Source organism: Staurois parvus, unplaced genomic scaffold (assembly GCF_062004578.1).
Source record: "Staurois parvus isolate SC_StPar_1 unplaced genomic scaffold, SC_StPar_1.0 ptg000394l, whole genome shotgun sequence".
Classification (NCBI taxonomy): Eukaryota; Metazoa; Chordata; class Amphibia; order Anura; family Ranidae; genus Staurois; species Staurois parvus.
In genome coordinates this window covers 6,975,862-6,993,188 of record NW_028318190.1, presented here as the reverse complement: position 1 = coordinate 6,993,188, position 17,327 = coordinate 6,975,862, and positions in this window count along the sequence as shown.

The following is a 17,327-nucleotide window of genomic DNA, read 5'->3' as shown; positions in this document are numbered from 1 at the left end:
CAGACTTTGTTGTGTGAACAACTTCAAATAATCAACATACTGAAATACTGACATCAGATTTTGTGTACCTACCCTTTGAAATTTACCAGAATCCCATTTGTAAGGTAGTGGCTGAGAAGGTTATTCAATCTTCTGCAGTGCTAACCCCGTAGGAGCCCACAGTCTCTAGGATGTCTGTCACCAGTCTATACTCACAAATGTCCATGGAAAATTGGTTGAATCCTTCCAATCTCCTTACGGCACTTTAACCCTGTGATACCAAGCTAGATCCTCAGACGCCAGTCCCTCAGTCAGCTTCAGCAACTCTCAGTAGCATAGACCTTCAGTTAGCCCAACTGAGGCCTCGACTCCCCGCAGACACATGGCAGCAAGGCCTAGGGGGCTAGCAGCCTCTCTAGGCTGTGATCTCCTCAGGAAAAAGACCATGTTGCTCTTAGAGTATTTATACAGACTTACAGTCACCATCTGGGCACTTCTCACCAGGGATTGGCCAGGGCTGTATGAATATGTATTTGCCAATTAGATTCTTCCTGCCTACTAACTTCCAGAACATTTTTGTAGCAGCCAGGAGGAAGCAGTCAATCCTGCAGCCAATGTAACATAGAACAGGCCAGAACAATCAACAAATTGATTACCCGGAGCCAACACTAAATTTACCTAACAATGAACTGCAGCTCCACTGAATACAGATTGACCTAATCCTAGAACCTATCTAGAAGGGTGCTACACTTTTTACACCCTTTTTTTCACTTTCCCAGGTCTGTTCGGAATACACCAATTTGGCTGATAGGCAACACCATAAATATAATGCTTGTCAGCCTGTGCATACTTCTGCATCTAAAATGCAGCAGCTAGACTATGACTTATCGGTCATGTGAAGATGTGGCAGTATTAACATCCCCAAGCAGTTTCTTGCACATGCCTACTACTTCCCAACTTTGCAAAATAGGGAAAAGGGACAGCCTTTAGCACCCTAATCCTTCAGCAAAATATGTGCAGCAAACTCAATTATACTTCATCTGAGATAGACAAAGAAGATCCATGAACCAAATGCATGCTGCAACAGGAATTGGGATTCATCAGCGTGGGTAATATTTTTCCTTTGGTGATCTTGTGTCCATTTAGCCTCAGTGTGTTAACAATTAAAGTGGTTATAAAGCCTAAACATTTTAACCCTAATGCATTCTTTGCATTAAAGTAAAAGTTTTTAGGAATCAGTATCGCCTCCCTCACCCTCCTCCCCTGAGCCCTCATTCAATCCAGCATTGTGCCCATCTGCAGCTCTTCTCACCCTTTACTTCCTGGTCTCACAGGCTTTGTTAAGGCAGTGGGAGCCATTTGCTCCCAATGTTGTCAATCAAAGCCAGTTACAAGGAATGGGGGAGTGTATCTATAGATGCAGACAGAAAGGCCTGGGAGTGAGCCCCCATGAGTGCCCCCATAAAAAGCAGCTTTCTAAGGGGGCACTTCCCAGAAAGGAGGAGACAGAAGCGACATCGGGGGAAGAAGAGGAAGTTTCGGGCAGCTCTGTATAATTCTATTGCTCACGGTTCATTGTAAGGTATGACTCTCCGGATTCTGATAAACTGACTGTATGGAAACCCACATTTTAGATTCTCAGGATAGAAACCTTTTTATCTAGATAAGTATTCCTCTCAGTAGATTTTTTTGTATACATTGATGTGCAAAGCTGCATTTTCCTGTGTCACAAGAACATCCAAAACGTGGGTAGCTAGTTTATTGTATTCCAAGGTGAAGGAGATTGTGGGGTGGCATCTATCCAACTGTGCCTTAAAATAAAGTAAATCTGCCATTGTACTATGGCAGAAGACCTGGTACAAGCATCCTGTTTATACCCTCTATTAATGGCATTGGTGCTGAGTTCAAAATGTGAAGAGTTTGCTTACCCTAAATGCCCAAATCAAAACTATAAATTCATGAATGCAAATTCATATATATATATATATATACAAAGAAAGTCCATGCTGTAAAGTGCAAGTCAAAAATACATGTATACATACAGTATGTAGCCATGCCTTATTAAAGTGCCTAATATGCATCCCAACGCTTCCAAAAGTGCAACCGTGCAGAAAAGTGTGCTGTATGTCTTCACAATAAAGTGACTGTGCCTATGACTCAAAAGATTCCTCCATCTCCTTTAACCATCAATGTCCCCACCTGGGACCAATCTCACCAATAGCAGTTGACCTCCTGAGCTTATATTGAGGAAGGTCAATATGCATTTAGTACCACTGGTCAGCTGTTAATCGGCAGACCATTCCTGGTGCCAGTGAGGGGGGGACACACACACACAACAATTTGTGAGTGCATTTGTTTTATGTTATATGGGATTTTAAAAATAAATAGTGTTGCGCTGTGAACACACATTTCTGGGTTTATACACTTAGTCCCTTTCTGCCTCTCACCACCTTCCCTTTTATCTTTAAAGGAAAAACATTATCGTTGGGTTTTAAAGAGACCTTCCGAGATCTTTTTCCAGGTAGGATCCACAATCACCTTTTTTGAAACATTACCAAGGATCCATTGGTTTCTCTACCCATTCTTCTACCATTTTGTTTAGGGTTCCAGGGCAGATCCTTACTTCCCTGCTGTATTCTTAATGTCCGGACACATTTTCCATAACTACCATCCTGAAACCAAAGAAGGCCTCATTCTCCTGCATGTGTAAATGGACTCCCTTTCTTAACTCTATTACTAAACTCAATCACTATTGGTGTTCTCTTTGGATCAATAACCCTTTTTTGGTTACCTTAGCAACCCAAACCTCATTTACAATAACATTTAATAATGGTTCACACATCTTACTATTACTGCTGCCAACAGTGTCTCTGGGTGCTTTAACCTGTGCCTCTTTGTGGATGATGGACAAAATCTCTGCTATTGCCATGTCTGTTCTGGGAGCCTCCTTCGTATGAGGTGAGTGAGACAATATACATGCCATTTACCAGCCACTGCTCAACTGCACCGCAGACTGCACTAGGAGAAATTCACATCACACTATCAGGCCGAGAGACCTCTGACACATCTGTTTTTTCTGATTTCTCTAACAGTTCTCCAGAGTGCCTTCCATACATATTCGGAACCACTCTCACGGGGAACTGTGAGACTACTTTCCATACAGTTAAACAGCACTGTGCTAACCAGTTCCATTTTGAAACAACACTCCTTAGTACTGCCTGTACTACCTGGCTCTATTGATTGATATTCCACGGTACCAGTTTTTTTGTCTGAGGTGGAGAGCCCCAGGTGTACAGTGAATGGGTTTTTTTTACAAATTTCTGCATCTCCAGTAATGTTTCCATCATCTCTATATACCCTACGTCTAAACACAATCGTTTCCAGGGATTCATCCCTTATTATGGACATGGAGGGGCTTATTTCCTGAGACTGGAGAGGCAGAGACATTTAAAGAGACCTCCTCCTCACTGGAGGTAATCAACAGCACAGCCTGGTGCTCCTCTGGAGGCTTTGTCTGATGCGTGTCTCCTACTCATCCCTTCTCTTGCAGCAACACTCAAACATTCCAAGACATTATCAGTTACACTGTTATTCTGATACTCAACATTGTTCCTCTGTTGGGCTGTGGACAAAGTGTCTGTCATATACTCACTCTTATCTGGTCCTTCTAACTGGAGGGGGTTAACTTTTACAGTAGTCAATGCGCCCTCAACTACTGGCTGCTCTGTAGACCTTCCCTCTGGCACAGTAGAAATATATATATACACATAGTTCTGCTCAAAAGTTTGCATATCCTGACAGAAATTGTGCAATGTTGGCATTGATGTTGAAAATATGACTGACCATGTCAAAAAACCTGTCTTTTATTTAAGTGATAGTGATTATATGAAACCGTTTATTAGCACATAGTTGGTTTCTTTTTAAATTATAATGATAAGAGAAATCACCCCAATGGCCCTGATCAAAAGTTTACATACCCTGGAATGTTTGGCCTTGACACAGACACACAAAGTGACACACAGAGGTTAAAATAGCAATGAAAGATTAATTTCCCATATCTGTTGCTTTTTAAATTGCAATTAGTGCCTGTGTATAATAGTCAATGTGTTAGTTATTACATGTATGCACTGAACAGGCTAGATACTGTGCCATGGGAAGCAGAAAAGAACTGTTAAAAGGCCTGTATAACAAGGTAATGGAACTTTATAAAGATGAGAAAAGGATATAAGAAGATATCCAAAGCCTTTAGTATTCCAGTTAGTACTGATCAATCAATTAAATACATATAATATGTGTGCATCCAAAAAATATTTGTTTGAATAAATAAATAAATTGAAGTCTGTAAGAATGACTCCAAACAATCCAGTAAATGTGAATGTCATCTATGTGGTATAAAAGATCAAGAAAAGTTCAAATAAAGTGAAGCTTTCAACTCGTCATGTGACTAAATCTTGAAAGGACAATCAAACACGTTGTGCCCTCCACCACAAGAAACAATGGCCTCTTACCAAACATAAATGACCCCTATCACTGAGATCAAAACAGCATGTTGGTCTTAAGCCTTCAGGTATCCATCATTGATAATAGTGAACTGCCAGTGTTAATTTCAATGACTTCGTATATTAGCATATCAGGCCAGACAGCATCGGCACTCATAAAGAGGAACAGAGACAGCACCTAGTGTAAAACTACTCACATATACATTTATTAAACATAGACAGGTACTTAAAAAAGTAGGTTAAAACCAGCATATAGTCACAGCAGCAGTGCCTCCTCAGCATGACATCACCAGTATGGCCCCATCCAACAGATTTCACCATCAAACAATATCTTCAGGGGAACAGGAGCATAATGAGTGACATCCACCACAATTTATATAGACTCCTGCTGCTGCTACTGTACAGGTGTAGGTGGGAAGATCAACATAGAACAATTACGCCCACTCCAAATTGGCGTAGGTCAGACACATGTGTGCTTAGGGTCATTGTCCTGTTGAAAGATGAACCGTCACCCCAGTCTAAGGTCCAGAGCACTCTGGAACAGGTTTTCATCAAGGATGTCTCTGTACATTGCTGCATTCATCTTTCCTTCGATTCTTCCACTGAAAAACATCCCCTCATCATTATGCTGCCACCACAAAGCTTCACTGTAGGGATGGTATTGGCCAGGTGGTGAGCGGTGCCTAGTTTCCTCCAAACATGATGCTTGGCATTCAGGCCAAAGAGTTCAACCTTTGTTTCATCAGACCAGAGAGTTTTGTTTCTTTTGGTCTGAGAGTCCCTCAGGTGCCTTTTGGCAAACTCCAGTCAATTTGCCTTTTACTAAGGAGTAGCTTCCATCTGGCTGCTCTACCATACAGGTCTGATTGGTGGAGTGCTGCAGAGATGGTTGTTCTTCTGGAAGGTTCTCCTCTCTCCACAGAGAAACGCTGGAGCTCTTTCAGAGTGACCATCAGGTGCTTAGTTACCTCCCTGGCTAAAGCCCTTCTCCCTCGATCTCTCATTTTGGCCAGGCGGCCCGCTCTAGGAAGATTCCTGGTGGTTCCAAACTTCTTCTATTTACGGATGATGGAGGCCACTGTGCTCATTGGGACCTTCAATGCTGCAGAAATGTTTCGTTACCCTTCCCCATATCTGTGCCTTGATACAATCCTGTCTCAGAAGTCTATGGAAAATTCCTTGGACTTCATGGCTTGGTTTGTGCTCTGACATGCACTGTTAACTGTGGGACCTTATATAGACAGGTATATGCCTTTCCTAATCATGTACAGTCAACTGAATTTCCCACAGGTGGACTCCAATCAAGTTGTGGAAACATCTCAAGGATGATCAGTGGGAACAGGATGCACCAGAGCTCAATTTTGAGTGTCATGGCAAAGGCTGTGAATACTTATGTACATGTGTTTTTTTTATTTTTTTATTTTTAATAAATTGCAATTTCAAAACAAACTTCTTTCATGTTTTCATTATGGGGTATTGTTTGTAGAATGCTGAGAAAAAATTTATGTAATCCATTGTGGAATAAGGCTGTAACATAACAAATTGTGGCAACAGTTAAGCGCTGTGAATACTTTCTGGATGCACTGTATTTAGTTAATGACATCATCCAGGATTCCAGATGTTATTGCTTATATTTCAGCAGGGTCGGGGATCTGTCATGTCATACAGCGGCAGTATTGCTACCATGGCTATCAGACAGACTTCTGATGTTTGTTTACTTGGAGGTTCAGGCAGGTGAACTGACACAATCTGAATATTTGTCCACCTTTTTACAGAACTGCCAACAGACTAGGTTAGGTCAAACTCATGGTTGACATGAACCTGAAGCTCATCCCTTAAAAGGGACAAAGAAGAAATCTCTATGTTCATGGAAGAGGTGCATGTGTACTAAAAAATAAGGTGTATTTTGGAGTACAGCTTATCATGTAGCATGGCATCTGAACACTCAGGAGCAGAGGATGAACGACTCCAGACTCCAGACCAAACTAGCAAAACCCCCTCTGCCAACACCTGAGGCTGTCTGCTCAGCATTATGGCTGCAATTGCAGGATCCAGGAAAGGAAAGGTTCAATGTGGAGTTATCATATTAACCTCCCTAGCGGTATTCCCGAGTGTAGCTCGGGGTAAAATGTCAGTACCAAAAGTGGTAACCCTGAGCTACACTCGGGCTTACCATGCGGCGCTGCATAGGGAGTCCCTGCAGAGCTTACCTTGTCCTTCGCTCCCGTGATGTGTCCCCTACAGCGTCCCCGGCCATCTCCTCCGGCCGATGCCGGCATCCGGCTTCTGTGTTCCGGTCCCTGTGACGTCGGGACGCACGGGCACCGCCGGCGGCGGGAAATTTTAAAAAATGTCATTTTTTTCTAAACAAATTTTACATAGTAAAACATTGCTGTTTCAACCCATTTCACATACATTTTGTCCCTAGTGCTTTGTCCTGTCCCCTGTCTGCATTTTGTCTATTCTTTATGCCTGGAAACTGAGAAAAGTCCATGGTGTCCAAAAAGTGTCCCTTTAGGTCAAAAGCGGGTTTAGATCAGCTAGAGAACAGCGATAGTAAATCAGAACCACTTGCAGAATTGAGTGATAATGATTCGTGGGGGAAATTCGTCATCAGACACTGAAAACAATTTTGCGACTTTGCTCAGTGATGTGCAAACGTGGCACTATATTTCAAATTTCAGTGTTTTTGGTTTGATTATATTATTGAATTAAATGTATTATTATATTATTATTTTTTATGATTATTTATTAAATTATAATTTATGATTTTGTGTTTCAAATTTTATCCTACCCGGGATGTTTAATAGACTCTTGTTCGGACAGATTTCAGTGAGTTATTCCTAAATATTACAGCCTACAATAAAAAAACTACATATTTCCATGCAAAATAATGGTACCGCTTTCAGCACCAAAAATCTGAAATAATCATACCGCTAGGGAGGTTAATAAAAAAAATTAAAGAACATTTACAAACCTACAGGGTCTTTTGAAAGGGCAGCTGTGCTTGTAATAAAACTGTAATCCACTCTGCCTAGCCATCTTGAACTAATATACACTAAATACTTCCACTCCACCCTCATAGATCTGGATGTTCCAAAACTGGATACATTTAAAATATGGCCCTATAGGAGTCTCAGGGCACAGGTACAACTAGTGCTGAAAATTATTTTAGCTGGATGGTAAAGATAGCGAGCTATTGAGGTAGATATGTAGTTGGGGGGGGGTTTTGTTGCAACCAGGCTGTTTTTTTTAGGATGCTAAATGAGCTAGTTACCATCATTATTCTGGTCTCCGTTATAGAGATTCTACCACCCACCACCCATAAAGATCTAAAAGAGGTGACAGCTTGATTGATTCCACCACACACCACCTTTAAAAATGTTTAGTTTTCAAATCTTAAATTTATAAACTTTTAAGGACAATTGACATTTTCTAAGTGATGGTTGTTGGATGTATATTCCTAAAAATGCCAGGAGTATAGCATGGTAGAATAACTACAAAGTGCATACATACTTTCATTCATACATCTCTTTGTTACCAGCTAGATAAAAACAATACCATTGCACCATCTAGTGGTTTCTTTTTTCATTTCTTTTTTGATAATTGCAAACATGCTAAGGAATAATAAAATGTACAAATAGTTCTTGTAGCTGCAAATCGTTTCTCTATTAAGGTTTTAGTAATACGTTTACATATTGTTGTGTGCTGGGGATCATAGGGACAGTCTTTCATTCTGGAAATGACCCCCCCCCCCAAGGGCTGCTGTATTTCCAGCCTTTTCCAGCACCCACAGCCAGGCAACAGGAATTTTCCACTTTCTCTCCACAGGCTCAATGAAGTCTAGGAGTATTGGTTTTGTTTTTTTGTTTTTTAACTTGGATAAGGAATAGGGGTACATGGGGTGCCCCAAACTGAAGAAATAGTGCTAACTATTTACAAATGGTTAAGGACCTACTAAAGCCTCTAGCTGCTGTCAAACTGAGCTGTACACCAGTGGGAATGATGACACAGTGTGTAAAATGAACAAGAAGTCAAAGTTGTAGACACATCACTTGGTGGTATTGCACTGCACCTGGCTGCTCTCAACCCAAGCTAGAGATAATGAGGGGTGCTCCTGGCTGTCTTGGACTGCACTCAAGCTGTCCCCTAGAGCCCAGACATGTGCAATGCTGCACTACCCTATCTTCTTAAGACCTTGAGTATGTTGGCTGGCAGGTACTCACTCAGTCCCTTTAAATGGCTTGAGTCCAGAGAGCTACTACAGGCCTTGCAGCAATACAGACTGATTCTGGCTTGGAATCCCTAACTAAGCCTAGCTGGAACTATGGTTGAGTGAATTCCTGGAGCCTTTTTCTTCTTTGTCTCTCTCCTGCTGCTCTTTCTCTTCCCTCCACCCCAGGAGGCAGATCTCTCTAGCACAGGGGGTCCCTTCAGATGACTAGACCCCGGATTCTGCTTCCCCAGACTGCCAGGCTTCTGATTATTTATGGGCTGTAACCACCCATTCTGGGTCCTGCTTCCCCAGGGATTGGTGGAAACTCCATGAATATTCAGCCTGCAGCCTCTGTTCCTCCACCCACTAGATTCTAGAGCTATCCAGAAAGTTCTAGAAGACATGGGGAGGTAACAAGACCACAGCCTGTGAAGCTCTGCACAGCCTTCCTAATCAATTAACCCCTGCTCCTCTGGCTACACTAAAATGTACCTACTCTAGCAACCTAGAAAGGTGCTACACATATGTCTGTCTGTACGCAAACTTTAATTGTCATCAGTAAGGAAAATTTCAAAGAAGTATAACCACATCTTTTAAATCTTTATATATTATGATCCATCCTGTCGTTGCGGAGCAGTGTGGTCGGACAGCCCCTCCCCCATCATTTTCTGACCATGCTACTATAAGGAGAGGAATACTTAATGAAGGCTGATTCACAGCTCCTGTCTCCGGCAACAGGCACACACTAGTGATGAGTGCTACCATTTAGCACAACATAGGTGAAGTCAGCTTCATGTACAAAACACGTGCTGTTTATTCACAACAGTAAAATCTCAGCATGTAGCCATCCTTCTGTCCTGCTTATGCTACAAGGCAAGGGGGTCTGTTAAAGGAAATTGTCCCCTTAGTGACTCTGTTAGTCCTCTTTAGGGAAGGTAGGAATCTAATTTGCAATAGTTTGGGCAGCCATCTTAATGGGGAAGCCTTTAAATAGGGCATCCTATGTCATTTGGCATGATCTGAGTGAGTCTACATGTCAGGGAAAGGAAACCGTTGGTAGGGACAGTGCTTAGCACAGGGAAAGGTTCCTGACAAGTGGGGATAGTGTGAGGGACACTGTCTGAAACCTCTCTAGGATTCCCTGCAGGGGCTATTGTTATTCATTATTGCAGCAGGCTGCCATGCCCTCCAGAAGAACTGTCCTCTGGTATGGGTGTAGTGCAATACAATATTGAGAGATGTACTGAACTGTCTCGTTCTACAGTGTGCCAACCATTTACTCACTGTGACTGTTAGAACTCTGCAAAACAATCATAAAGTTCCCTCTTTACTGCAGCTTGTGTGCGTGTATTCCCTCTGAAGCGAGTACCTTGATTGAAGCCCAGCCTACAACTTGGCATAGTCGGCAAGATATGGAAAGTCACTCTTCTGAACAGGATGTGGGTCATATCACTTTAATGGTAGCCCTGGGAGCTGCCCTGGCAATAAATACAGTTGTGTTCAAAATAATAGCAGTGTGTTGAAAAAAGTGAATAAAGCTCAAAATCCTTCTAATAGCGTTTACATACACACAAATGCATTGGGAACACTACACATTCTATTCCAAATCAAAATATGAAGAAAAATATATCAAATTTGTGTTGTTCCTCTAAAAAAAATTGAAGAAAAGTGAATATTAGACTGTTCATAAAAAATAGCAGTGTTTGTATTCTTCTTTACAAACTCATTCACTATATAAACTGAAAAATGTTTGAAGATTTTGCTTTCCTTTGAATCACTTAATTAATATTTAGTTGTATAAGCACTGTTTCTGAGAACTGCTGTACATCTGTGTTGCATGGAGTCAACCAACGTCTGGCACCTGTGAACAGTATTCCAGCCCAGGATGATTGGACTACATTCCACAGTTCTAATCTATTTCTTGGTTTTGCCTCAGAAACTGCATTTTTGATGTCACCCCACAAGTTTTCTATTGGCTCGCCTGCTTCAAGTACCAGCAGCACTCATCCCTTAGTTGGCAATTAATTCACTGGAGGACTATCCTGGTGCCACCTGATACCGAAAGTACTACATTGACTACAAATTACAGCTTGGCTGAAAGACCTGGGCAAGTTGTGGCAGTTCTTTGTAAGGAAGCAGCAAGAGAATGAAACCTTTCTCTGGTTTCCTGTGGCCATCCAAAAAATATGAAAATGGCTGAGAGAGAAGGACCAACAGGGCTGTGCCTAAATAAGGACTACACATGAAGCATTTTTTTTTTCCAAAAATCTGCTGCTCCTGGAGGCACTGGCAGTGGTTTTCTTCCGGCCTCTAAACTATTCTGCCACTAAACACCTCTAAAAGCTTATGTGAGCATGGACACATATGACAATATGCAGAGAAGTTTAGAGGCAGGAAAAAAAATGCCAGACACCCATAGGAGCAGCTGTAAATATGTCCAGTGTGTCTGAGGCCTAAAGAACAGGAATGTTTTGTATAGTCGGAAGAGGGGGCCATGGTTAACCACACTTTAGGTGTTTCAAAAGCTTATTCTTGAGTGATGTGTCAATGAACCTGGCTGCAAGGAGACAATTTACCCTTCTGTTTAGTGGGATGTTCACACAAAACTGTGTGAGAGGTGCGGCAATCTGTGCAAACTTAGTGATAAACCATCAGTAGTATCCTACCAGTCCCAAGAAAGACCAAAGTTCTGTATAAGTCTTTGGGATCAGCCACTCTCTCACTGCTTGAATCTTAGATGTATTGAGGGACATCTCTCCAGCTTCCACCACATGGCCTAGGTACTGTATTTTTTTTTTGCATCAAATGATACTTTCAGGTTTTATTTTAAGTCCATACTATGCCAACACGTTTAGGACCTGGTCAAGATGACAGATGTGGTTCTTGAAAGTTTTGGAGAAGATGATGATATCATCCGGATAAATGAGGACTTTGTCAAAGTTAAGGTCCCCAAGCATCTCTCCATGAGCCTCTGGAAAGTGCTGGGAGCATTGGTTAGGCCAAAGGGTATCTGGTTGAATTCAAATAGTCCTGATGGGGTAATGAAAGTCATTTTCTTTGGATTCTCCTCCTACACAGGCACTTGCCAGTAGCCACTGGCCAAGTCCAATGTGGAGAAATAGCAGGTTTTCGCCAAAGCCATTGGGCACTCTTCCAATCATAGCAAAGGGTAGGCATCTCAGTTTGTGCAGGAGTTTAATTTATGATAGTTAACAAAGAAACACAAACTTGCATCCTTTTTCTGTACAAGAACTATAAGGGCAGTCCATGGGCTCCTATTCTCTGTGATAACTTTGCTCTGAAGCATACTACGGGCTAAATCTTAACTTCTTGACATATTTCTGGGGGAATATTACTGTATTGTTCTCTGATTGGGACTGCACCACCAGTGTGAAATGGTGATTCAGTGCTGCCATATATCCATTGTCCTCTGCCTCCCTTGCAAACACTAGCATGATTTTTTCCAACAACTGGTGCAACAGCCATTGCTGTTCCATGGAAACCTTGTCCAACAGCTATTGATACTGGGAGTCAGTCAGTTGTTAAAGTGGTACCAACAGCATCAACACCCTGACAAGACAGTTCAATGCATCTGCTTGGAACTGTAAACACATCAGCGATGACTAGCTGGGTTGTCAGCATAATGGCAGTGGTGCCTAAATTAATTATTGGAATCAATATCTTACCCTGGTGCACATTGGACAGAGTCCTGGCTTCCAGCTATTCTCCCCTCACCTCTGTTGCTAGCCTGGGTTCGACCATTACCAGAGAGCCTTTTAATCTCTTCCTAACTCTGAGGAGTAGACACACTACCTCCTGTTAAGGGAGCAGTTTAGTTTTATGACAAGGGAGTAACCAAACCATCCCCACCTTTTATGGCTGACTGTGATCTTCAAAGTGGTTGTCCAGTCAAACCTATAAAAAATAAAAGTCTGCAGCTACAAACACTGTAGCTGCTGACTTTTAAAAAACAGTCACTCAGCTGTCCCATAATCCACCTGTGTACTCACCTTAGCCGGTTTCACCTGCCATCCATGCTCCCCGATGCCAGCATCCTAAGTGTGGACATCCTAGCTTGCGGCTCCATAGCTGGGTGCCCACTGCATGTGCGCGAGTAGCGCTGCACCTGGTGAATAGTCCAATAGTCTTCTGAAGCCTGTCACGTGTCCCAGAAGATTACGGGGAAGGAGGGAAGGACAACTTCTGCTTCCAAATGCCTAGGCAGTCGCATGAGAAGTCGGAGCGGGTACCTGTCAAAATCAAATACCCAGTCCCCGCACTCCCCAAAGGTGCCAATTCCTCATGTGGAGAGGTGGACCAGTACTTAAAGCAGAACTTCCCCTTTTGGGTGGAGCTCCACTTTATTAAATTAGCTTGATAAGCACTACCCAGGTTCTGAAGCCGGACCTGCTCCTTAGGGCGTTTGGTTGGGTAGTGGCATTCCGAGTAATTTAGTTAAGTCAAGCTCCTGCTAGGCAGTCATACCCAGTACCACTGGGATATCAGCCGACCTACCAATTACCACTACTCCAATCTGATCCACTGTCTGATCAAACACTTGGATAGACAATCCGGGTGACCCTCTTGACTAGCATAAGGAGGTTGTTGGCCGTCTTCAGGGTCAACCAGGAAAGCTCCAGTGTGAATGCTTGCCCAAATTGTTGCTGGTAAAATGTTTAGTCCATACTAGTCTCTTCAGACCCCGTGCCTATAAAACATTCATCATTCTGGTGACCATGGGAGATGCAGAAATCATTTTGGAATCAAGTCTGGGATGTGTTGAATTAGTTGCTGCAGGTTGTCCCACTGTCCTGAGAATGAATAGTTTAACAGTCAACGTATTGGGCTTCTCTCTTCCTCTGCAGTTCCTTGCTATGCACTCCCTACAGCCACATTGCCAGCACCTCCCATCTATATCAGCATCTAGTCTAAGGGTTTTCCTACCTGCTGGAGTTTGGCCCAGTTCACAGTAGAATCATCTTGTCTGATTACCATGATAGACTTTGATAGCCCTCAGAGAGCCATCTTTAATACAGAGAGTGAGGAAGGGGCATTAGCTTCCTCCCTTGATAGCATCCATCCATCCCCTCTAGTAACCGCTACTTGAGCCTCTGTGTCCTTCTGCACTCGTTCTACTGCATCAGCTAAAATTACATTGAACCTTGGAACAGCAACAGCTGTTGCACCAGTTGTAGGAAAAATACATGTGTGTTTGCAAGGGGGCCAGAAGACTATGGGTTTACTGCAGTGCTATATTACCTTTCCACACTGGTGATGCAGTTCCAATCAGAGAAAGGTACAGTAATATTCCCCCAGACTTATGTCCAGCAATTAAAGATTTACTCTGTAATATTCATCAGAATAGGGTTATCAGAGAACCCCCATAGTTCTGGTGCAGAAAAGAATAGAAGCTTGCTTTTTTTGTTGACTATTGTAAGTTAAACGCCTGCACATATTGAGATGCCTACCCTTTGCCATGATTGGTAGAGTGATTAAAGTGGTTGTAACAGCTCTAGCTTTTTACCTTCATGCATTGTATGAATGAAGTTAAATAACCTTCTGTAAGCTTCTCCCTCTACAGACCCTCCCTTATACTCACCTGAGCCCCCTCACGATCCAGCGATGTGCACGAGAGCCTCGGCAGTTCTGGGTCTGCTTCTCCTGATTGGCTGAGACACAGCAGCAGGAGCCATTGGCTCCCACTGCTGTCAATCACATCCAGTAGGCCAATGAGGAGAGAGTGGAGGCAGGGCAGAGCTGTGGCTCTGTGTGTCTTATAGACGCATAGAGCAAGACTTTGGAACAAGCATGCACAAGTGCCCTCATAGCAAACAGCTTGCTATTAGGGGCACTGGTCAAGGGGGAGGAGTCAGGAGTGCTGGCAGGGGACCAGAAGAGGATTGGGGCTGCTCTGTGCAAAACCATTTCACAGAGCAGTAAGTATGACTTTAGAATCAATTCAATGTCTTTGGGTGCAAAGCTATTATTTCTCCACATTGAACATTGGACATAGTGGCTACTGGCAAGTGCCCATTCAGTAGGAGGGTCAGGAGAAAATGGCTTTCTTCCCACAGCTGGACTATCTGTACTCAAGTAGATGCCCTTTGTCCCAACCAGAGCTTTCCAGAGGCTCATTGAGAGATGCCTGGGGGACCTCAAAGTGATACTAAACCTAATAACGTTTTTTACCTTAATGCATTGCTTGCATTAAGGTAAAAAAGGTTTTTAAGTTCCCTGTGCTCCCCCTTCCCTGTATGAAGGAGAGGAGAGGGGAGAAGAGATCAGCACTGCTCACGGCTGCATCTCTTCTCCCCTCGCTTCCTCTTCACACAGGGACTCGAATAGCAGCAGGAGCCATTGGCTTTTGCTGCTGTCAGTCAAATGCAGCACGGCTCCGTAGACACACAGGTTGGGAGCAAGCATACAGTGTTTGTCCTCATAGCAAAAGGCTTGCTCTGGGGACAGACAACGAAGTGGAGGAGCCAGGATTGCCAGTGGGGAACCCGAGAAGAACATGATCAGGGTCACTCTGTACAATACCACTGCACAGAGCAGGTGAGTATAACATACTTGTTAATTTAATTTTAAAAAATTATTCCTTTAGTAACACTTTAACTTTGACCCAGGCCTCATTTATCTGGATGATATCATCATCTTCTCCAAAACGTTGAGGGACCACATCTGTGATCTTAACCAGGTCCTAACACAGATGGCACAGTATGAATTTAAGTTAAAACCAACTAAGTGTTACTTGATGCTATATCAAATGCAGTAGCTAGGCCATGTACTGGAAGCTGGAGGAGTGTCAGGAAAGGGATCACCTGCTGGTGACACTGTGGTTCTTCAACAGTTCTGGTGCCCACCAGTGGGTGTCTCCCAGCAGCCAGCAGATCCCAGCAATTAGTCTTCACCTGATGCTGGATGCTGGGAGGGTATTTAGTCCCTCCTCTACTGTTTCCTCTGGCTTCAGTGTTTTTCCTGTGCAACACCCTGCTACAAGTGTTTGATGCAGGGTGTTAAAGTGAACACAAGACTGCAGTGTCCTGCAGGACAGTGGCAGTCACACCCTGTAGAACAGCTCCATGGAACGTGCATGCTGAACTGCAAGACTTTACTAAGGAGCAGTGTTTCTAGGAAATACATTTCCCAGAGGAGCTCTGACTGCTGGAGGACCGGACTAGGCCATGTAAAGAAGGAGAAGAGAGACAAGGAGAATCTGCTGATCACTGACCTCGCCTCATTGTCTAGAAAGCTAATCTGCCAGCAGGTGATCGGACGGGATTATGCAGGCGGGACTGGAGAGTGCGTGGAGGCTTCATCAGAGGAGAGAGAAAGACCACCAAAATTCAAACAGATGCCATCCCTATGCAGGGCCAAGACCAGCTACTTGCACCCCTCCTCCCGAAAATAATATAAAATGTCCTAATTTTTAAAAATGGTAGAAAAAATAAAACAACAAAACATTAAATTGAAATTTAATTTAAAATTCAATTTCTTTTAGTTTGCATCCAAGGGTAGGGGCAGTGTTTTGTAATGTAGATCAGTATGGGGTGGGGGCGCAGGGTTCTGTAGTATAGACCAGTATGGAGTGGGAGTGCAGATTTGTACAGGGTAAGCAGTATGAAATAAGGGGTGCAGGCTTTTGTGGAGCTGGGTAGAGTGTGGGTTGCAGTGTTGTACACCGTGATCAGTATGGGGGGGGGGATGCAGATATGTACAGGATGATCAGTATGGGGTAAGGGGTGCAGGGTTTTGTGGAGTGGTATGTGGGGGCCAGTGTTGGACGCGGTGATCAGTATGCGGTGAGGGGGTGCAGGGTTCTGCAGTGTAGATCAGTATGGGGCAGGGTGCAAATTTGTACAGAGTGATCAATATGGGATGGGGGTGCAGGGTTCTGTAGAGTGATCAGTATGGGGTAGTGGGGTGCAGTGTTGTACAGAGTGGGTCAGGGTGGGTGCAGGGTTGTGTAGAGTAGATGAGTATGGGGTTGGGGGTGCAGTGTTCTGTAGAATGATCAGTATGGGGTGGGGGGTGCAATGTTCTATGGGGTGGCGGTGGGAAGAGGGTTGTGTAAAGTATATCAGTGAGGAGTGCAGTGTTGTACAGGGTGATCAGTATGGGGTGGGGGTGCAGTGTTCTGTAGAGTGATCAGTATGGGGTGAGGGGCGCAGTGTTGTACACTGATTGGTGAAGGGAGAGGGGTCCTGTAGGGTGACCAGTGAGGGCTGCAGAGTAGATGGGAGGTGCAGGAAGAGAAGAGGAGAGGGCTCTTGCACAGGGTCAAGAGAGGAGTTGAGAGCAGAGAACAGTGTGGGAGCCTGACAGAATACTGGTAGAGGCAACAGGCTGATCCTAGTTTAAGGGCTTGTTCACTCTTGACTAAATTTCTAACTCTTAAAAAATGCTATAGGTGTTAGGCTTCAATGAGCTTTAGTATGGGCGTTAGACTGGCGTTTTACAAGCTTTAAAAATGCTTCCCGAACACCCTATGCGTCGTTTTCATGCATTTTATAAGCATTTTGCAAGCCTTAAAACCGCATCACAAACTCCTATAATAAACTGTAATGTTATTAACATATCGCAACCACACTGCAAACGCCGTGTAAATGCCTGCCAGCGTGTTTGCGGGGAAA